At 40.2% G+C, this 23,282-nt stretch overlaps 1 protein-coding gene and 3 long non-coding RNA genes across 4 annotated transcripts in view; 2 read left to right on the forward strand and 2 right to left on the reverse strand.

The window, feature by feature from the left end:
* gdh03 (glutamate dehydrogenase 3) overlaps nt 1–23,282 on the forward strand; it is a gene marked incomplete at its 3' end in the record, with an annotated part of 135,318 nt that overhangs the window by 108,682 nt on the left and 3,354 nt on the right.
* LOC110498956 (uncharacterized) lies at nt 1,153–3,683 on the reverse strand. The gene is made up of 2 exons (XR_002469898.3): nt 3,201–3,683; nt 1,153–3,054 (listed from the first exon to the last, which is right to left on the reverse strand). It is a non-coding gene; the product is annotated as an uncharacterized LOC110498956 (long non-coding RNA).
* Nucleotides 3,231–11,711, forward strand: LOC149974412 (uncharacterized). Its single transcript, XR_016489351.1, has 5 exons — nt 3,231–5,704; nt 6,176–6,220; nt 6,664–6,851; nt 10,403–10,638; nt 10,749–11,711. It is a non-coding gene; the product is annotated as an uncharacterized LOC149974412 (long non-coding RNA).
* Nucleotides 8,755–12,206, reverse strand: LOC149974413 (uncharacterized). Its single transcript, XR_016489352.1, has 2 exons — nt 11,935–12,206; nt 8,755–11,070 (listed from the first exon to the last, which is right to left on the reverse strand). It is a non-coding gene; the product is annotated as an uncharacterized LOC149974413 (long non-coding RNA).

A 23,282-nucleotide genomic window follows, 5' to 3' on the forward strand; every position in this document is an offset into this window, starting at 1 on the left:
CTCCCACAGTTGATTTCTTCAAACCAAGCTGCTTACCTATTGCAGATTCAGTCTTCCCAGCCTGGTGCAGGTCTACAATTTTGTTTCTGGTGTCCTTTGACAGCTCTTTGGTCTTGACCATAGTGGAGTTTGGAGTGTGACTGTTTGAGGTTGTGGACAGGTGTCTTTTATACTGATAACAAGTTCAAACAGGTGCCATTAATACAGGTAACGAGTGGAGGACAGAGGAGCCTCGTAAAGAAGAAGTTACAGGTCTGTGAGAGCCAGAAATCTTGCTTGTTTGTAGGTGACCAAATACGTATTTTCCACCATAATTTGCAAATAAATTCATTAAAAATCCTACAATTTGATTTTCTGGAATTTTTTCCCTCATTTTGTCTATCATAGTTGAAGTGTACATATGAGGAAAAATACATGCCTCATCTTTTTAAGTGGGAGAACTTGCACAATTGGTGGCTGACTAAATACTTTTTTACCCCACAATGGTCATTATGGCCAAAAAGTTATATTATTGTTCCATCAGACCAGAGGAGTGAGGAGGAATGTGGGGAGGAATGTGGGGTGGTACAGAGAAGGACTGTCACCCACCGTTTGCCAAGATGGTTGTTAGTGCCTGTCCTTCCTGCTGGATCAGGATCGAACCCGGGTCTGTAGTGATACCTATAGCACTGTAGCAGTGCCTTACACCATTGCGCCACACAGGAGGCCCCTTTGTAGTCAAAAGGTTTCTGACTCATATCGATGCCACATAAGCTGTTTTCAAAGCGTTACTTGCTTTTTAGGGACAGTCACTCTTTAATCAAATGGTTTCCCGGCTTGTAAGTAAACGTTTCACCCTAAAGTCTGTTTTTTCGGCATGTGACAAACAAGATTTGATCTGATCCAGAGTGCCAGTGCCCCTTCGACACTCACTGTTTGGAAAAACAGTCGATGCGCTTATGAGAAGTAGTGTGACCTACACAGATAATTCCTTCAGGCAGGACAGTGCAGACCGTGCAAGGTCCGACAAGGGGACACTCATGTTTCTCTGTTCTCCATTTCACCTTAGTGTTTTTTTGCGGACTGGAGTCTGCAGAAACACTACAGTGAATAATGTTAGAGTTGCGTAAATTCGAATCTGGTATCAGGATTAATATAACAATGAGTCACCGATTGTATACTATGTAATTTTTATTAGCTAAGTAATAAATGGGAAATGCAACTTTCGTATATAGGGGCTCACTGTAATTACCACGCAGGGCAGAACAGAGAACTGACAAGATGTATGTAAACAGTGTTCGTAGAGACTGGGCGTGGTTTAGACTCACCCAGCCTATTATTGATTGTTGTCGTACTTGAGCTGGTACCAGCCCCAGGGCGCTCCAGTTGATAGATGTAACTTGCTGTGAAGAATATCTATGCGCTCATGCTCGATACCGTTATCTCTGTACCTGGCTCCTGTTATCTAACAAAAGACTGCTTGTTCTGCAACACCCAGCTCTGAATGTGCCTCCCCCCCAACTCATTGCACAGTTCCTGTCTTCATGCTACTCTGTATTTTTCCATCATGTGAAAGGCCCATGGCCTTGAAACTGTTAACAATGTTTCAAGTCAGCTATGTTGCATAACACATACATACACAAGCCAACAGCAGATAATATTCAATCATATATGTGGTAATGGCTATAATGTAAAACACAGAATCCAACAATACGGTAGTATTTACTGCAGTATACTATAGTATAAATGCTGTGTAAAAAAGAGTAGTGTGTGTATATATACACAATAGTAATTACTGTAGTGTTTTTGCGGACTGTAGTATCCTGTAGTGTTTACTGTTGTGTTTTTGGGCACATTACTGTAGTATTCACTAAAGTGTTTTTGTTGCATTATCTTTGACATAGAAGTGGGAAGCCTTCACCTTGAGGAAACATACTGCAGAAATACTAAAAGAGCAAATGTTCCATAACCTGTAGGTCTGAGTTCTGAACAGAGTTCAGCGCTTCTGCTCTGTTCTTTAACCACAGGGAACACAATACACGGTCAGTACTTGGCATGTAGGTTTCTCACTTACAGGTGGCAAAAATTGGGATATGGGGGCAGGGTACTGTATATGTAGTACGTCCTGACACTTGTTAAATCAAACTTTATTAGAATTGCGTTTCAAAAATCTTGATACATTTTAGAGCACACATTTTGAAACAATATGAAACACATATTGCTGGGGAAATTCACAGGGACCACCACCTTTTTGCTTTAAGCACCTTTATCATTGGGAAAGTGCTAAACTATAACCAAAGCAAGATAATGATGATGGTGAGCACTTATGAATGCATTTTTCATACAAGCTCAATAAAAAACAAACATTAAAAGGTAAAAGATACAACATTCAAATAATAAGGTGAGAGGAACAGCAGGCTTTAGCATAGTTGTTCATCAAATAATGTTTCTCTTCTGATCTGCCCTGGAATGTTCAGTGCTTCCCTTTTCCTCCTTCCACCTCTTCCTTTATTTCCACCTTTATGTCTTCCTGTTTTATGTCTTCCTCTTTTATGTCCTCGCTCTCTCTTTTCCTCTGCTCTCCTCTTTCCTCAATGCCTAGCTCTGCCATTTTCTTCTCGACATCCTCTGTCGTCTCGACGCTCTGTCTCACTCTCTCTCTCAAGGCTGGGAAATCATTTGGGAATATCTTTAACGTCTCACTATTACCCTGCACCATGATTATCCCAGTAGTATAATACACATTTATAGTGCCTGCCTTCGTTTTCAGTTGTTTGAAATATTCCTTAGATCTTTTATCCCACCGTTTTCCCTCAGGATAGTGTTTCAGTATTTCCTCTTCCCATGTAGAACCATTTGTTGTGTAGAAAATGAGGTCGCATGGAGCATTTTTTCTTTCATCACGATATAAAGTCTCTGGCTTTCCCTGCAAAATGTTTTTTTTATATATTTTCTTTTCCTTTTCATCTGTCATCCCCTCAGGGTAGGGGATGAGGGGGGGCAATATGTTCAGTTGTTTTACCTCTGCCATTTCTAGATGTGGCGACTAGATTTCCTTTGACTGTTTACTACCACCTGTAATAAAGATGAATGTTAATGTATTTATTATCTAGGTCACTCATTAACAACATATTCTCTTTCACAAAATAGCCAGGTTAAATATTAGGAGCAGGGCCGTGTATTTCCTTGACTAATATTGGAAGTCTTTCATCTGTACTCACTCTGGAGCTGTGTGTCCGCTTTCTGATCTCGTCTCTCTGTCTGTAGAGGATCTGTGTTCGTTCAGTTCTGAAGACTTTTCCTCTTCCTTTAACAACCTCTGTGTAGCAGGAGATACAGTACTGTGTCCTCTCTAGGAAATGGTCTCCGTGTTTTCAGAGTTGTAAGGACAACTGAAAAGATGACCGTGAAAGAAGTGTAACTGGTGATATTTCCGCTGGCCACTCCCGTATATAACGTAGGTTACATTAAGGTGACGTGCCAGAGCCTTTCTGACGTTCAGGTTTTGACGGAATGAAAACGATACTAATCTGAAATGTGTGAGTGAACCCAGATGAAACTTCAGGGATGAATGTTGATCGACTGGATATACTTGAAAATACGATGGTTGCCAATGATCATGTTACATTGCTACATTGCCATCTAAGTATTTCCCTCTCTATCCCTCGCTGTCTCTCAGTGTCCGTTCAGGAGAGTTTGGAGAGGAAGTTTGGAAAACAGGGAGGGCCGATCCCTGTTGTTCCCACCGCTGACTTCCAGGCCAGAGTTGCTGTGAGCACACACACACACACACATTATGCAATATGTTGGCAGTTTGACAACACATATTTCCTTCCTCTCCACTCCAGGAGCTTCTGAGAAGGACATTGTTCACTCTGGCCTGGCCTACACCATGGAGAGATCTGCCAGGGTAAGAGTGTGAGCGAAAAAGTTATCCTTTTTGATAAAACTATATTAAATACATTCACGTCACCAAATACCTGATTAAAACAGTAGTCTCAATAGCACCTTCTAGGGTAGCACCACGGTATAGCCGGAGGACAGCTATTTTCCTTCCTTTTCTGCATACATTGAATTCAATACAAAACCTGTGGCTCGTGCTCCTCACCCCCCCCCCCTTCATAGACCTACAGTACATGGTAATTATGATGAATTCCGGAGGACATCCTTCAACCATTCAAAGCTATTGCTGAATGAACTGACATGTCCATCCAAGCAAATGATCAGAAAATGTACCTAGTACTACACGTGTGATTTAGAAGCTTGCCGAGTTGGTGACATTGTAGGATATATTGAGATATTGAATAGTTATTTTTTAGCATTTTTACGATGTTATTCCATTCAAATTAGTTTCTTCAATCTACAGGAGACGGAGCAGGCAGATTATATATTGTTTTCTTGGTTTTAGAACTACATTCTGTTGTAGCATTAGGGCCATTTATTTAAATTTGCCCTGCTAACTTTACTACTAGATTGCAGATTTTTCCACCAGAATGGCTAGATAACGCTAACGACAATGTAGTGAATTTTTTGTTGAAGAAGCCCTTTCATTGCCCACATCAGATTCTGCATATTCAACCTGTGCAACACAACTAGAAGGTTGGAGAAACAGGGGTACTGCATTTTTGTGCATGTAAGAGTTGGCATTGGTACAGGCCACCAGCCATTGACACCAGGAAGGGTGGGGCCATGGACTGCTTACGCCAAATCCTGACTCTCTGCGTAGTGCCTCAAGAACCCGGGATTCGTCGGGCCAGGCAATGTTTTTTCACTCCTCAATTGTCCAATGTGGGCGATCGTGTTCCCACTGGAGCCGCTTCTTGTTTTTAGCTGATAAGAGTGGAACCTGGTGTTGTCGTCTGCTGCAATAGCCCATCTATTATGATGAGTTGTGCATTCCGAGATGTCGTTCTGCACACCACTGTTGTACAGTGCCATTATTTGTCGGTTTGTGGCCCGCCTATTAGCTTGCACAATTCTTGCCATTCTCCTTTGACCTCTGTCATCTACAAGCTGTTTTTAGCCACAGGATTGTCGCTGACTGGATGTTTTTGTTTGTCGCACCATTCTCGGGTAAACCCTAGGCACTGTCGTGCGTGAAAACCCAAAGAGGCCAGACGTTTCTAAGGATACGGCGCCGAGCGCCTGGCACCGACGATCATACCACACGCAGTGGCTTAAGTCATTCATATTCCCCATTCTAACGTTCAATCAAACAGTAACTGAATGCCTCGATGCCTGTCTGCCTGCTTTATATAGCAAGCCACGGTCACGTGACTCACTGTCTGTCGGAGCGAACCATTATTGTGAACGGAGTGGTGTACCTAATAAACTGGCCACAATGTACAACAATATGGCTGTATTTAAATGTGTAAATAGTGTTAACTTAATATAATGTATATAATATTATTTTATGTGTACTGTAGCTGTTAACTGTATTTAGTAATAATATGATATAATGTTGTATTAGGAGTTGTGTTGACTGTCACTCTTCCTTCCGAGGCCAGAACAGACAGTAAAATGTGTCCAGTTCTCACTAGGTTATGTTTATAGAGGAAGATGTCAAATTCTACCTAGCAGAGCTGGCTCTGGCCCTCGACCACCTGCACCATCTTGGCATAGTTTACAGAGACCTCAAACCAGAGATGCATTTTGTGGGACGAAGCAAGGGGACAAGATGAGGGAAAGTTCCGCTAACAAGGGCAACTACTAGGAGCTTGCAGAGGTAATTTCACATTATTACGCTTTACTTGCTGAGCACATGGACATTTCTTCTGTTTTCTCTGTGATGTCGAAATAAATCCATTAAAAGTGAGATAAAAAAATAATTTCACGTTGGCAAATGGAGGAAACCACAGACATCAGCTGTCACTTGCAGTTGTTGTCAGGTATGCGGATGATCCGGGCTTTATTCATGAACTTTTCTTGGGCTACTTTGATGTGTCAAGTGGGCGAGATGCGCAGTCTGTGTTTGACTTTGTCGGAGTTGAACTTAATGGAGAAACTTGAACCCAAACCTATGATGGCACTGTTGTAATGGAACGTACAGTATCTGCTATTTACAGCGAAATGCCCTCCTGTTCCCTGATTTAAGAGGAGATGACTACTCCACTTCCAGTGTCAACTCTGTACTGAACTGAAGCCATGTCTCATGTGCCCTCTCATTCACTGGCTCACTGAATATTTCCTCTCCAAGCACTGTGTCACGGCCGTCGTTCAAGGAAGACCAAGGTGCAGCGTGGTGAGCGTACATTTTCTTTTATTTAGTAAAATGTCGCCAACAAAACAAGAAATAACAAAAACGACCGTGAAGCTTACAAGGGCTTCAGTGCCCCTAACAAAGACAACTTCCCACAATGACAAAAGGGGAAAATGCTGCCTAAGTATGATTCCCAATCAGAGACAACGATTGAGAAACATACCCAGCCAAAACATAGAAATACAAAAACATAGAAGATAGAATGCCCACCCAAATCACACCCTCACCAAACCAAATAGAGACCTAAAAAGTCTCTAAGGTCAGGGCGTGACACACTGAGTAGCCCTGTCAATTCTCTCATTACTGCATGTAGTTTTAATAACAATCACATTATTCCACATAAATGTGATTGTAATTCTTGCTTTGACTAACCCATTCTTAGCTCTTTTGTCTGTGTTTTAAGTTGTTTTTTTTGGTCTTCCCAGTCAAATCCTGTCCTCATTGGAAGAGTTGAGTTCTTCTCCAACACCATCCATCCATGATGAGCTTGTCCTGCACTGAATCCTCTGAACATCTCAACCCAGGTCCTGCACTGAAGTCAAGCCTCTGAACACCTTAACTCATGCTTCATACCCTCATTCAAATCACTGCTGTGATCCCTTCCCAACATGGCGTAAGTAGCCTTCTCATTCCCATTACTAATTATATTTTACTATAAATGCCTTTATTAAAATGTTTACCGCGGGTCTCCCGTCCTCCTAAATAGTTGGTAGCAGTATTTATTAGACAGGGGTAAAGATAAAGCTTTTGTTCAGGCGCCGGGCAGGTATTAACCATGCCGAAAGGAAAAGAGTAGAATAGAGAGAGTACCACTCCCAGACCCACACACATCAGCAGAAGAGACTGCCTAGAGTGTAGCCTGTTTACCAGATAGCCAGTGGAGAGAAAAGAGAATACACACCCTAAAAAACCCACATCACAGCACAGGGGTAACCCCACCAAGAATACCTCATACAATAATAATAATAATAATAATAATAATAATAATAATAATAATAATAATAATAATAGCAGAGCAATTGAACAGAACTTCATACAAGAAAGAACCCAGTCATCAGCAGAGGATTTGCAGTCATATGTATTATCTTCCAGTGGAGGAGTGCAGAGGGTATGAATGTGGGGGGTGTTCATAGAAGAGGTCAACCGACAACGATTTTTCAACGCCGATACCGATAAATGGAGGACCAAAAAAGCCGATACCGTTTAAAATCGGCCAATTGTTTTTGTTGTAATAATGACAATTACAACAATACTGAATGAACACTTATTTTAACTTAATATAATACATCAATAAAATCTATTTAGCCTCAAATAAATAATGAAACATGTTCAATTTGGTTTAGATAATGCAAAAACAAAGTGTTGGAGAAGAAAGTAAAAGTGCAATATGTGCCATGTAAAAAAAGCTCAAGTTTAAGTTCCTTGCTGAGAACATATGAAAGTTTGTGGTTCCTTTTAACATGAGACTTCAATATTCCAAGGTAAGAGGTTTTAGGTTGTAGTTAATATAGTTAGGACTATTTATCTCTATACCATTTGTATTTCATATACCTTTGACTATTGGATGTTCCTATAGGCACTATAGTATTGCCAGTGTAACAGTATAGCTTCCGTCCCTCTCCCTGCCCCTACCTGGGCTCGAATCAGGAACACATCGACAACAGCCACCCTCGAAGCAGTGTTACCCATCGCTCCACAAAAGCCGCGGCCCTTGCAGAGCAAGGGGAATAACTACTCCAAGTCTCAGAGCGAGTTACGTTTGAAATGCTATTAGCGCACTCCCATCGAACTAGCTAGCCATTTCCCATCGGTTACACCAGCCATTAGGCTGATAAGCTTGAAGTCATAAACAGCACTGTGCTTGCGAAGAGCTGCTGGCAAAAGTGACAAAAGTGCTGTTTGAATGAATGAATGGTTACGAGCCTGCTGCTGCTCAGTCAGACTGCTCTATCAAATCAGACTTAATTATAACACAACACACAGAAATACGAGCCTTTGGTCATTAATATGGTCGAATCCGTAAACTATCATTTCGAAAACAAAACGTTTATTATTTCAGTGAAATACGGAACCGTTCGGGTGGCATCCCCAAGTCTAAATATTGTTGTTACATTGCACAACCTTCAATGTTATGTCATAATTATGTAAAATTCTGGCAAATTAGTTCGCAATGAGCCAGGCTGACCAAACTGTTGCATATACCCTGACTCTGCGTGCAATGAACGCAAGAGAAATGACACAATTTCACCTGGTTAATATTGCCTGCTAACCTGGATTAGTAGTTATAACTCGTGATTATGATTGATTGATTGTTTTTTTATAAGAAGTTTAATGCTAACTAGCAACTTATCTTGGCTTCTACTGCATTCGAGTAACAGGCAGGCTCCTCGTAAAAGCCTTTGTTGTGTCTATGAACTAGAGGTCGACTGATTAATCGGAATGGCCGATTAATTAGGGCCGATTTCAAGTTTTCATAACAATTGTTAATCGGTATTTTTGGGTGCTGATTTTGCCGATTTTTTTTTATTTTTATACCTTTTATTTAACTAGGCAAGTCAGTTAAGAACACATTCTTATTTTCAATGACGGCCTAGGAACGGTGGGTTAACTGCCTTGTTCAGAGGCAGAACGACAGATTTTCACCTTGTCAGCTCGGGGGATCCAATCTTGCAACCTTACAGTTAACTAGTCCAATGCTCTAACCACATGATTACATTGCACAAAAATGTATACAATCTTCTCGGCCACATGTCATTAGTACACCCCACCTCAATACAGTTCAAATAACAATACACAACTTGCAAACAACCTCCTTTTTAACTAAAATGTCCACCCAAATACTTCTGGCAGAGCAATAATAGTCCAGCTCTAATGAACTTCAATGGGAAGTGCATTTGAAAAATAGAAAGTCTGTTGCAGGGTAAAGCACTGGAAGATAGCGGGAAGAGAAAGAGAGAAAGAGAACAAGAGAGATCTTAGCTGTGCTCTTCAGGCTTGCTGGTGTACTGTCTGACAGTCCGACGGTTTGTTGGTTTGTATGTCAAAACTTCGCAACAATGTTGCTACTAATCCATGCGATCCATACCCGGCGCGGTCCCATACGATAACAACCACGACCTAGAGCTGTCACACCGATGATTGAGTTAAATACTTTATAAACTACACACGCTGAAAATAAAACAAACTTCTGCAGCATAGCACACACAATCAAACTGTCGCGCCAACCAAGAGCTCCTCCCCAGAGAGCTGAAAAAGCTGTCTTTATTTCCTCCTTCCTTACTGCTGATGCGCTCTTAAAGTGGCAGCGCACGGTGAAGGCTCCGTGCACGATTTCGCCACAAGTTCAAGTGTCCAGTCAACACTGCTGCTAACCTAGGCATAACGCTCTAGCGGCCTGCCACACTGCTAGTTTGACTCTCTGGCCCAGTTCACCTAACATTCGGTAGTTTTTGTGCCATCCAAGTTAAAACTCTCTCCCCTTAAGGTTAGCGTAAGGGCAAGGATTACATTTAGGGTTAGGATAAGGGTTAATGTTAGGATTTAGAGCTAGGGTTAGTGGATAGTTAGTTGAAATGTTACGGAGAGTCTGTAGAACATCTACAGATGGACTATCCAAATGAAGTGTTACCCATCTATGCAACCAGCATGTTTCCTTCTTACTTCTACCTACACCGGTTGATGGATTACACCATTCCGTTGGCTGCTCTCTCCTGCAAAGCCCTGTTCGGTGACACAGAATAGCCAATGCCTGTGGCCACTTTCTAGGGGCGAGGTCCAAGAGAATCAAGCATGCTTTGCAAGAAAAACTATGCTCATAGGCCTCGGGCAGTTAACTGGGACACACTCTTTGCTCCCCTAGCAGTGGGCATGACTCGCGTGCGCTGGCACATTACCAACTTCTGAGAGCCTGCTCTCTGCATCTATCCAGACTGAATCAAGAGACAAATTGTTTGAAGAGACAACTCTATGAATGTTTTTGGAGACTCCATCCCTACACAGTGATAAACGCACCAGTAGGGATGGAAGCGCTGGCACACCCTGTCAAATAAAATAACATTTTATTAATCATGTGCCGAGTACAACAGGTACTGTTGTACTGTCTACTTGTACTGTCTACTTACTTGTCTACTTACTGTCTACTTGCGCTTCACACTGCTACAACAGGAGTTCCCTGATGCTGGTGTCCCGTATACAACAGGAGTTCCCTGACCCTGGTGTCCTGTATACAACAGGAGTTCCCTGACCCTGGTGTCCCGTATACAACAGGAGTTCCCTGACCCTGGTGTCCTGTATACAGCAGGAGTTCCCTGACCCTGGTGTCCTGTATACAACAGGAGTTCCCTGACCCTGGTGTCCTGTATACAACAGGAGTTCCCTGACCCTGGTGCAGAATACACAAGGTTTCTCTCTCTCCATTTTGACTAATACCATTCAATTCAATAATAAAACATTTAAAATAGTTTTGTCTAGTACTATGTTATTGACTAGTGCCAGGTCTCTCTCCATTTAGAGACATCAATATCAAGCCTGTCTGTCAGTCTGGACTCCATCTTGCAAGTCTCCAAGTGCTGGCTCCGGAGATGCATTTGTGAACACAAACAGTACACAGTCACTGTTCTATTACCAATGGCAGTTAGGATAGGTGATATCTGACAAACAAACATATACAATGTTGAAGTTTGAACAGGTCAGACTAAACCTACCTAATTCTGGTCTCCCCATCGACGACCATTGTGAGTAGGCCAGAGGTGAGACTGGAGGTAAGGTCTTTGCCAGCGCCCTATTGATGGGCATGGCAGTGTAGATAAGCTTCTGGCCCCTGATCAAAGATACTGGTCGTTCACGCACAAACAAACACACACACAGAGCACATTATCAATGGTGTTTATGATTAGCCTGGTGGAACTAATCTGATCTATGTGTTCACCTTCACCTATCCCCATATCTGAAGTGAAATGAAATGGGAAACGTAACAATCAGGCTGGTTAGACCAGGCTAGATTATTGATATAGAAATGTATATGATTTATATGTTTAAGGGGATGCTAAGATAATGACTAAATGTATTCCACCCTGTCACTGTATAGTGGAGGGAAATGTATTTGTAATCATACGACTAGAATTATTTAATGTGTGTGCTTTGGATAAGTTAAGACTTTACTATTTAGCAATGTAGTCGAGACAGTGTGTGTGTGCATAGGAAAAGAGGAACTGTCAACAGACTTGTGACCACTGTGAAACTGATAACAGGAAAAGAGGCCTCCCCACCCAGGGAGGGGAAAAACCATTAGGCTTGCAGTAGATGATGTAACATGTTGCAATGTTGCGAATAAGCAATGTATGTGTAGGAGAAGACTGGTAGAATAGTATTGACAGTGTTAGGAGAAGAGGGGGGGCAGTTATGACCAAATATGAGGTATATAACCATTGTATGATGTTAGAGCTCTCGTGCATAAAAATGTTGACTATTGTAAGCTGGGATTCTAGTCTGTTTCATTCAACCAAAATCTTACAAACTCTGGGTTGCAGACTGAGTAGTTTAATTTAAGTACAGTTTAAGAACATTGAGAACAAAATTCTCATAACAATTATGAAGGTAAATTGGAACAAAACTCAAAACTGTTTTGACCTATGACCAGGTCAAATGTCACCAACCTGATTCAAGTGTCCTCCCTGTCCATTTATAAGAATACTCACAGCGAAGGCATGTCTGCGTGATGCTGAGGGTTCACTTGCTGGTCTTCTCTATGTTGCATGTTTGGCTGAAAACTGGACATCTCAAACAACTGCAGCAGGCAATACTCATAAACAATGTACTTCCTCATCTTATGAGCTGGGGTTGACTGTGACAGGGTGATATACTAGACAGCCAAGTGATGAACTGCATTTTGTTATAAAGAAAGGACAAAGCTTTTTGATAATGCACTTCACAACCAAAATGACTACTGCTTGTATCTGTTAGGCTGTGTAATTAACCTACTAGTTTATCAAACCGGGCATAACATTGCAACATTACCGTTGTTGATGAAGCCATCTGTGTAATCAGGGCAGTAACTAGGGCAGTGGTTCTTAACCTTGTTGGAGGTACTGAACCCCACCAGTTTCATATGAGCATTCACCGAACCCTTAATTGGAAAAATAAAATAAGATTTTTTTCCAATTCAAAACATAACGTATATATTTTACTGGTGCACAAAATTAACCGTGCATCAACATCACTGTTTCAAAGAACAAAATCATCAAAACATGATTTTCACACAAAAACAAAAACATAATAATGAATATTTACTGCAAATTCTGCTGTTGCCTTTCAGAGACCAGTTCAGAAATGCGCGGCTTCACCTTGGCAAATGGCACTCATGTCATTTTCGCAACTAAGTCTGTTCCTTTTCTTCATTTTTATGTCCAGCATCGTTGAAAAGGATTGCTCGCAAAGATATGTTGTAACAAACGGTATGAAAATCTCCAGAGCTTTCTTAGCAATAACAGGGTACGTTACCATTTGTTGACACCAAAACGTTGAAAGCGTTGTTGTTCTGAAGAGTTGCTGTTGAACCTGGCTCTGCTGAATTTCAATGATTTCATCGAGGTATTCATCATTGACATCTGTTGTCTCAACACTAAACGTGAACGGCTGTCTCACCCATGCTGGATATGACTCTCTTGTAGGGAAGTATCCGGCGAGAGACTTTGCAAGCTCATCGAAGTGCGTGGCAATTGCTTGCTTCAGTTCCGCGGGTACAGAAATGTCTCCGATTCCAGGTACATCTTCGATCTTACTTACACAGTCGTCCAGCAGGGGAAAGTTTGCGAAGTTATCGTTCTCTGTTCGTCGTTTCCATAACGGTAGCTTTTTTTGAAAAGCCTTCAGGTTTTCCTCCGCTTCGATGATGTTGACTCCACCGCCCTGCATCTTTTGATTGAGATGATTGAGAGCTGCGAAGATATCAGCCATGTACGCTAAAATGAGAATGAACTCAGAATTTTTGAAGCAATCTGCATGACAATGTTGGTGCTCTTGCAAACACAGGGCTAATTCCACACGCACGGCAAAAACATGATTCAGCACCTGTCCCCGGGATAACCACCGAACGTTAGAATGGTACAGAAGTACCTCGAATTCAGAGCCCATTTTTTTACACAACTCACTGAAGATGCGGTGCTTCAGAGCACTAGTTCGCACATAGTTCACGCATTCCAGTACAATTTTTAATACTTCTGCCAGTTTTGGAGGCAAGGTTTTTGTTGCCAACGCATGCCTGTGCAGAATACAATGCGTAACAATGATGTGTGGTGCATCTGCTTTCCCGAGCGCACCAAAACCAGACTTTCTTCCCAGCATGACTGGAGCTCCGTCCAAACAAACTGCAGAAACCATTGTTAGGGAAGATTCAGAATTTGTTGGTAACATATGTAAGATGTTTTATATTCATCAAATGTGTGTAAGTTAATTCTCATCAGAATGGTATTTTTGTGTTATTCTGTGGTGAGGGTTGCAGTATCTGTTCTATGTCAAGACTAAGTTGCATGGCCGCTGAGAGGGGAGAGGTCAAAGTGTCATCATGTGTAAACATATCTTTCACTCTCTACCTTTCCCATAGTGGGGAAAGGAAGGTTGCAGTGTCTGGAATCATTCTATGCTCCCTCTTATGTTGTTTCTATCTTAACCTATAGCCTCACCCTCCTCTCCGTGAGTTTGTCCAGGAGTTTGTATTTAGAGTGGGTTGTATCTAAATGACAATTTGATATATGCCTGTTGTAATGGAGGATTGGTTTATGGTTCTGGGTTTGGGAAAGGAGACAAAGCTGAACGATGAGTTATGTCTATGCTGTCTGACTATGTGTGTCTTTGCTATTAAAGGAACTCAGTTGCATTGTAAGGGGGCTCTCAGAGAATTCATGGTTAGACACTGAATCGATCTGAGAGTCACAGGGTTGTGATAGAGCTCATATAATTAAAGATGGACTTTTATAACTAACTCTGACTTGTGTGTGTGGTTTGCTCCCATGATTTGGTAAATAGAGGAAATTTCCACGACATTTGGCGACGAGGATGGGATGTGAATCTTCACTCGGTGACCGTTCCTATGATCTAGGTAAATAAGTCGTGCACGAGGGATCCCCTAAACTTGGGATCTCAGGGAGAACCACACTTCGGGAAACGAAGCAGATGGACCAACCTTTGATCCAAGAGGAAGCGAGCCGAGTGGATACCACATCTCGAACTGAGTTTTTTTTTAAAGAAAATGGTGAGCGAACCACACACAGATTTGAAGTCAAGTTTTTTAATTATGCCTGTTATACTCTGAGCGTGAATTCCTTTGTAAGGAAGGCACCTTGGCGGCGTAAGCAGGGCCGAGTCAGAGGAGAGTAATCTGGGGGTTTTGTGGACTCAAAAGATACTCTGCGCTGTCCGGTTGCCAGTGACCAAGAGCCCTCCTGACACTGAATTGATCACAGTGGGGATTTGGTGAGGTCTGTCGGGGTGAAGGGGCCAGGGGGTCTGTGTGTTCTAGGTGAAACACGGCACTTGGTGAAGCCCTATTGGAAGAAGGACCTCATTCTGTGCGTCTGTGTGATTTGTCTAAGTGACCCTCAGATGTGGTGAATTCCAATTATTTTAAATGTGCTAGCCAGGTATGCCCTAGGTTTACTCTGTGTGAGTCGGACCGTTCTGTGTGAGCGGGGCAGGTTTACTCTGTGTGAGTTGGACCGTTCTGTGTGAGCGGGGTAGGGTTACTCTGTGTGAGTCGGACCGTTCTGTGTGAGCGGGGTAGGGTTTACTCTGTGTGGGCAAACCTTTTGATGTTCTGTGTGGACGTCAGAAAAGTTCTATGTGAAAAATCTGACCAATCCTGTGTGGATGATCCTGAAAGTTCTGTGTGAGTAACTAAGATTTCTTAAGTTTCATATGGATTCTGTGAATTATTTGAAATTATGATAAATGGTATGTGTGTATAAAGTAATGCTGAAAATGATTAGATACAATTTAAACCACCCATTCGTAGACGTACGTAGGTTTTGAGTTGATATCTTAAATGGATAATTTGATAAAGATCAAGTTTTTAAGCACTATTAAAGTAATCTACAAAATCTGGGAAATTGAGCTCTAGAAACTGATTAGAGTGTGTCCACTTTTGGTTATTTTACCCTAACGATGTAACTATAGAACGCATATTGGAGTATCTCCGTCTGGGGGAAACATTTGAAATTTAACTGCCTTTAAGGTCTGAACATGTTATCATTTTTCTTCCCAGTATGAGAGAAGTTGCGGGATTTATTGAATAAACTGTTTTCCATAAAGTTAAAGAGAATTCGAGGGATGCTCGATGTAATTTATAATGTTGTACAAAGCCTAAGGTTTTCCATCAAGCTAATTATCATTGCGTGATTAAAGTGATGTAGTAAAGTAATTGAAATACGTTGCATAAGTAAACATAATCTACTTTTACTGTTTCCTAGTCATTAGTGTCGATTTTATTCTTTGATTGCTAATATATTCATTTGGAATTTGAGAATCATAGCTGGAGCAATGTTTGTACTATTAAAATTGGGCTATTATACTTCTGGGAATTACCGATAGTGACGTGTTTTGATTTTACTTTGTAGATGGGGTTTATATCCGGAGAATTTAGGTTATTGGCAATTGCATTAGTGGTTCAGTGGTAGAATTCTCGCCTGCAACGCGGGAGGCCCGAGTTCCATTCCCAGTCACGGCGCTGGCTGAATTCAGAGTTTTTGATTGTAAATAATCTATTTGTATGTTTTGCCTGGAAAGTTATGGTCGCTAGTGTTTGTATAAGAGATAAATTGAACGTTTTCAATAGATTGTTTAGGTTAAATTGATAGGCTAATTCAATTTAAAACAATAACGAAGCGAATTCTGATGCAAGACGATGTCTGTTCACTAAATTATCTGCTGGAATAATGTATTGAGAATTGGGTCGTATTTAAATTACTGTATCAATAGAGAAGACAGTTACCTAAGTTAAAGACACTCTGAATGATAGCGGGGAGAGAATGGCGATAGGAAAGTGGTTACCGAAATGTTTTTCATTCTTATAGATTGACTGACGCATGTTATAATTTTGGCGCTGTGTGTGTTATTTTTAAAGAAATATGATACATTTCATAAGTGTGGAGAGCAAAGAGAAGAGGAAGTTATAAAGTTGAGGTTTTAATCTTACGATAGAGGTAAGGGAAAAACGTTGAAATGAGAGGGGTTATATTTTTGCCCAACTGGGGGAAAAAGAAGTAGGAAAGTTGAGTTGAAAGTATGTAAGAGAGTGAGTTGTTATGTTGGCTGCTCATTGTCAGGGAAAGTTGCTGGAGGCAGGTAGATTGTTGTAGAATAACGTACATTTGCGTTATTAGTTTGAATATACAATAACCTTACTCTAATTGTTTTGACCGTTGTTCAGGTCCATTTTTTTTCTGTATTTCTAGCAGCTGATTCGCTAGGTGGGCATCATAGATTTGTGGCGTTTATATTTACTGTATTAGGCTATGAGAATTGGGAGACTGGATGTCTGAATCATAAAACATCGTAAGGATAGCTTCTGATGGTTATTGATTTTTTGGTTTGATTGTTTAAGTAACACCAGTTAATTTGAGCAGGAAAGTTCATGTACTCAAAGGTTATGGTATGTTTCCATTATGTGGAACAATGTCAGGTCATTAAAGGTGATTGCTGGATTGAATGGTATGAGAACCTGTTGACAGAAGACTAAATGGGTATGAATGTTGAAAAGCGAGATTGGGCCAAAGACTAAACTAGTATGTTAAGTGGGGGAGTATCATTGATTTGAATTATAGTGTTGTTATAGTAGTTATATAGTGTAGTCAAAACAATTTCATATGTTTTGGTAAATTAGCTAGGTTGAATTTGGTATTTGAGTTCCTTTATTATTTGCTGTTTAAAAGAAAGGTTGGAATCAAGTAAGATGCCTTGGCACTTAAAATCAGATACCACCAGGAGCTTTTTACATCAGTAGTTGTTTTTTGAGGAACATGCAGACTGTGTTTTATTTTATTGAGATGTAAACATGAGTCACTTAGCAATTTTGTCATCTGAATCATTATAGTAGTGAGTTCTTGTGTAGTTTGTTATTTGCATGAATTTATCACTGTATCATCTGCATACATTGGAACTTCAGACCCTGTAAAGACTAAAGGAAGATCATTAATGGATGTGCTGAACAGTATTGACCTTTGTGGATATCAGTGGGGGAAAAAATACGTTTATTTGTATTTTTAGATGATGAGACAGCACCGACTTTTGGAGGATTTTAGATTTGTTTTAAAAAATCAGGATTGGTTTTTACTAAATTTATATCGACAGATTTAAATTATTAGGTTGCTGATTAAAGGTTTTTTTTAGGAGTTGATTTAACTTATCATGCATATACATTGATTTGATTAAAACTTATGATTAATGATTTGAGGTACAGTGGAATTATCATTAGGTTTGGTTTATAGTTCACGTTTGAGTTTCTGAATCAATGTAGTGTAAATGAATACTAAGTGTTTTTGTGTTTTCTTCGGGAAAATTGATATTTCACTGTCTCTCTGGAATGTGTCCAGGGAATATACTCTTGGGGAGAGTGAGTGAAATTGGGGCACTCACCACATTGGGATTGTAATGAGTTTTTATTTTCTGACTTTTCATTACACACACAAATTCTTTTGATAAAGGAATGTTCTGGGAACATGGAAATATGAAAATGTTTGGAACTAGTTGATTATTGTTTGCAAATTGTTTCATATAGTGAAAAACACTGCTTTGAAGGGTTTTGTATGACCTATGACCTTCTGATGACTTTCCGTTGTGGCTTGATCACCCGCATTGGAAAGCCATTTGGATAATGAAATTGTAATACTGTAATACTTGTAATACTGCTTTCAAAATAATTTGTGTAATTGGTAAATATGTTTCTTAATCCATATTTGTAATTTGGACCAGTGTGAAGAGGGCATTGCTTTTAACTAAGGGTATGCTGCTTTAAGTCTATTTTCCTATGACCATAGGGGTTAAATTATTTTTCTTTGTGGAGTGATTTTTTTTAGTTTAGTGATTTTAATTTGATTAGGTTAGCTGAAATTTTGTTTTACATTACTCTCATACGGAGAGATGTGTGTAAAACATGGGGGAGGATTCAGTTTTTTGAGGGTTTGAATTGAAGTTATACAACTTAAGTGATATGTGAATGAGTGTATTGTATTGTTGAGTGTATTGTATTGTTGTGTTTGTTTTGTTCTATTCCCGAGGGGTATAGGTCTAATTTCTTGATCCTTGGCTCTACGATGGAGTTGACAGTGAGATGGGGAGTATAAACCAATTTGAAAGAATAGTTTCAATAGAATGTTTTGATATTCTCCGTGAAATATGTTTAGATATGTGTATTAAGAATAATTGGTAAAAGTAATAATTTATCATGTAGTTAATGAACTGAACTAAACTGTTGTTCTGATCTGTTCTTTCGAGGTTATCATGAAGGGTGACATCAGACGGTATCTTAATGCATGGAAGAGATAATTTGGACCGAATGGTGTGTGTACCTCAAAACCCCCTCTAACTGGCTGAAGAAGAGAGACAAAGGCATTGAAGGAGGCTTTCCAAACCACTTCTACCGAGAGAAAAGAACCAAGCCAGAAATTGGTGTACAGTATCAGATCTAAGCTATCAACTGCTTTTCTTTCATGGTTCTGTCATACTGTGAGGAGTCCACTTGGAGTGATCATGGAGAAAGATCTGTTCTGACATTTTCTTATGATGCTGGTATATTGGTTGACGAATGGACAAGACATGAGTGGTAAAGATGAGACATTGAAATTGGGACATTATCATGGGCCGTCCACTTTGAACTGTAAAGCTATTTGAAGGAAAACGAAGATGCCAGAAGATGCCGTGCCTGAGAGGGGGGGGGGGGGGGGGGGTTTAATCAAACTGTGCCATTAAAATTGTTTATACTTTTGTGGTATCAGATTGATTGAAGAGGTCTACACCATGTAAATTGTAGTAATTTAGATTAAGAATGCATTGAGATACTGATCTGTATTAAAATCATGATTAAAAAAGTTAATAGTATTAGAATTATGGGATAATTGTATGTAAATCTGCTAATATTGATGTGTGTTAAATTGAGGTTTTTACTTTGAGTGATAAGACAAATTTGAATCACTGAGGAGTGCTAAATATTCTAAATATTGGTTTGATAAATAGTTGGGTTGTTACTTATGATTTGTAATATGAATGATTTCAATGACCTATTCTCTATTCCTAAGTATATTTCTGAGCATGAGTACTTAGAGGGATGTCTGTCCTATATGTTGTGAGGAGGCCTGTGTTTAGACACTGGTTCTTATGTAATTGAAAGAGCATAAATATGTTATGTTTTTATTTTCCTCAAATGGATTATTCTGTGTTATTAAAACATGTGCAAGTTTGTCTTGTAGAATAAGGGTTGTAAACTTAGTTTCAGAAGGGAGAAAGTTTACATATAAGCTAAGGTATTTGACATTGAGGGGATTTGAATTTTAAAATATTGAGTATGTTACTATTCTGATTCTTCAAAAGGAACTGAGTCCCTTGAGAGGGGAATGTTAGGGAAGATTCAGAATTTGTTGGTAACATATGTAAGATGTTTTATATTCATCAAATGTGTGTAAGTTAATTCTCATCAGAATGGTATTTTTGTGTTATTCTGTGGTGAGGGTTGCAGTATCTGTTCTATGTCAAGACTAAGTTGCATGGCCGCTGAGAGGGGAGAGGTCAAAGTGTCATCATGTGTAAACATATCTTTCACTCTCTACCTTTCCCATAGTGGGGAAAGGAAGGTTGCAGTGTCTGGAATCATTCTATGCTCCCTCTTATGTTGTTTCTATCTTAACCTATAGCCTCACCCTCCTCTCCGTGAGTTTGTCCAGGAGTTTGTATTTAGAGTGGGTTGTATCTAAATGACAATTTGATATATGCCTGTTGTAATGGAGGATTGGTTTATGGTTCTGGGTTTGGGAAAGGAGACAAAGCTGAACGATGAGTTATGTCTATGCTGTCTGACTATGTGTGTCTTTGCTATTAAAGGAACTCAGTTGCATTGTAAGGGGGCTCTCAGAGAATTCATGGTTAGACACTGAATCGATCTGAGAGTCACAGGGTTGTGATAGAGCTCATATAATTAAAGATGGACTTTTATAACTAACTCTGACTTGTGTGTGTGGTTTGCTCCCATGATTTGGTAAATAGAGGAAATTTCCACGACACCATATCCCACGAAAAATTGTTGTCTTTGAAGAAGTCATCCACAAGTTTCTTCACATCGGCTGCCTTAGTTGTTGTTGTTGTAAGAGGCTTACAAAATAAAAAAAATCTTCCTTTATCACGTCGTCTTTCACATAGCGCACGAATACAGCAAGCTGGCTTAGATTGGAAACGTCTGTGGTCTCGTCGAGTTGAAGGCTGAATTTTGCCGGGCTTGAAATCAGATCTGAAACTACTTGAGCCAAGATGTCTTTGCTCATGTCCTCTATTCTGTCGCTGATGGTGTCATTTGAAAGAGGAATTTGGGATAACTTAACTTCAGCCTCTTGTACCAGCATGATATTCGCCATCTTCAACACAGCTGGTTTTATGAGTGTTTCACCAATGGTGTGCGGTTTGCCCTGCTTTGTGATCAGGTAAGCAACTTCTTACGAGGCTGTGAGGATCGGTTTGTTGATGGATTCAAAGCCGAGAACAGTCAGAGATGCCTTTTCATCGAATCTGGCTCTCTTCATCTTGAATTCAGCGAGCGTTGTGTTCTTGTATTTTCCATCTCCATACAGCTTAAGGAAGTGTTCTCTTAGTTTTGCCGGTGCTAGACTAGAATTGCTCAACTTGGCATTGCAAATCATGCAGTTAGGACGCTGACTCCCATCACGTTCCGTTATACATGTGAATCCATATTGTACATATTCGTCCGAGCACTTTCTTTTTTTGCTCGACATAGTAAGTATGAAGGGATTAAAATATTAAGAAAGAAATCACACCAAATTCCCTGCAGCACAGATAGGCCAAGCGATGTAGCGTGATCACCTGCAGCCAATGATGGCCAAGCGGGGTGTGTCATCACAAATCATATGAGTCGGATGTGTGTCTTGACCTCCGCCGAACTCCTGAGACTTTCGATCGAACCCAGGTTAAGAACCACTGAACTAGGGTCAAGCTAATTCTAGGTCGTCACTAGTTACCTTAGCCACAAAGTCATAAAGCCTGCCTATTTCTACAATTACTCTTCTTAATTAGGGCTAGGCCCCTATTTTTTCCACTTCCTGTCTGACGTGCCCAAAATAAACTGCCTGTTACTCAGGCCCATGAGCCAGGATATGCATATAATTGGTAGCATTGGATAGAAAACACTTTGAAGTTTGTAGAAATGTTAAAATAATGCATGAGACTATAACACAATTGATATGGTAGGACAAAATCCAGAGAAAAACCAACCAGAATTTCTTGTGGTTTTGAGATCCCATGCTCTTCCATTACAACGTATAGGGACAATGGTAAACCCGGCTCCCAGCTTGCAATTTTTATGGCTTCCACTAGATGTCATCAGTCTTTGTTCAAGGTTTCAGGCTTGTTTCTTCCCAAACCAGGAAGAATTTGGAGTTTTGGAACCGGGAATCACAGTAAGAAATCAGTCTGTGGGCGCGCGACGAAGAGGACGTGCACTTGCTAATTTTACTTTTCTATTGAACATACTTCTTTCTGTATGAAATATTATAGTTTAGTTACATTGTAAGGTACCTGAGGCTTAAATAGAAACTTTGTTTTACTTGTTTTAACAAAGTTTAGCGGTAGCTTTTTGGTTTCTTTTGTCTGCATGTTGAACGAGTTGATTACTCAAATCAATGGCCCCAACTAAACTAACTTTTTAGGGATATAAAGAAGGATTTTATATAACAAAACGACCATGCATGTTGTAGCTGAGACCCTTTTGGATTGCAAACAGAGGAAGATTTTCAAGTAGTAAGTGATTATTTAATTGCTATTTGTGATTTTATGAAGCCTGTGCTGGTTGAAAAAATATGTTGATGTGGGGCGCCATCCTCAAACAATCGCATGGTATGCTTTCACTGTACATCCTATTGTAAATCAGACGATGCAGTTAGATTAACAAGAATTTAAGCTTTTAACAGATATAAGATACTTGTATGTACCAAATGTTTAATATCCATAATTGTTATGATTATTTATTTGAATTGCGCGCCCTCCAATTTCACAGGAATTTGTTGACAGGTGTCCCACTAGCGGGATGCCTATGCCAGATTAAAATGTGATTTTAAACCTAACCCTAATCTTAAAACACACGAAAATGTTGTTGTTATCATACATTTTTAAGCTATAGACGATTCTGACTTTATAGGTGTGGTAACAAATTACACCCTAAGTCTATGCTTTACAGATGTAGACTGACTGTAGCTCCAGATTGGATCAGATTCAGGCTGGTGACACCATTACGGGTTGTTGCTCCTAGTTCACTCTATCAGTCAGACTCAGACATAAGTTAACTACCATTAACTGAATCCATTATTTTGTTTTGCAGTAAACGATAAAGAAAACACTTGTGTGAGCTACGAACTAACTTGCAAATCTGCCTTGTAGGCTAACATTAACTAGCCTGCCTCACTTTATCAAATAATATGGTTACCTACATAACCAGCAATAACGTTATTTAACGGCATTAGCTAAGTTATACCAGAAGTCATTATATTTCAGTATCTCTGGTTATACTGACCACTACCGGTCGTTGCAGACCAAGCTAGCGTTACTGCTGCATAATTGGGAGACGAACTCCAAGCACCTATTCTGCATACTAAATGGGGTCCTTCAGCAGAGCATGTCAATCATAGAACTTTGGCTGTGGACGAATGGTCAATCTGTATCGGGCCCGTGATCCTTTGAATGTTTTATGGGCTATGAAACAATAGAGCGCCTTTCAATGAAGGGAAGCCAAGTGGGCGGAGGGGTGATTTGCAGGTGGAGCTTGTCCAAAGGGGGCATGATT

Source organism: Oncorhynchus mykiss, chromosome 20 (genome assembly GCF_057628025.1).
Source record: "Oncorhynchus mykiss isolate SJ-2025 chromosome 20, ASM5762802v1, whole genome shotgun sequence".
NCBI classification, from domain to species: domain Eukaryota; kingdom Metazoa; phylum Chordata; class Actinopteri; order Salmoniformes; family Salmonidae; genus Oncorhynchus; species Oncorhynchus mykiss.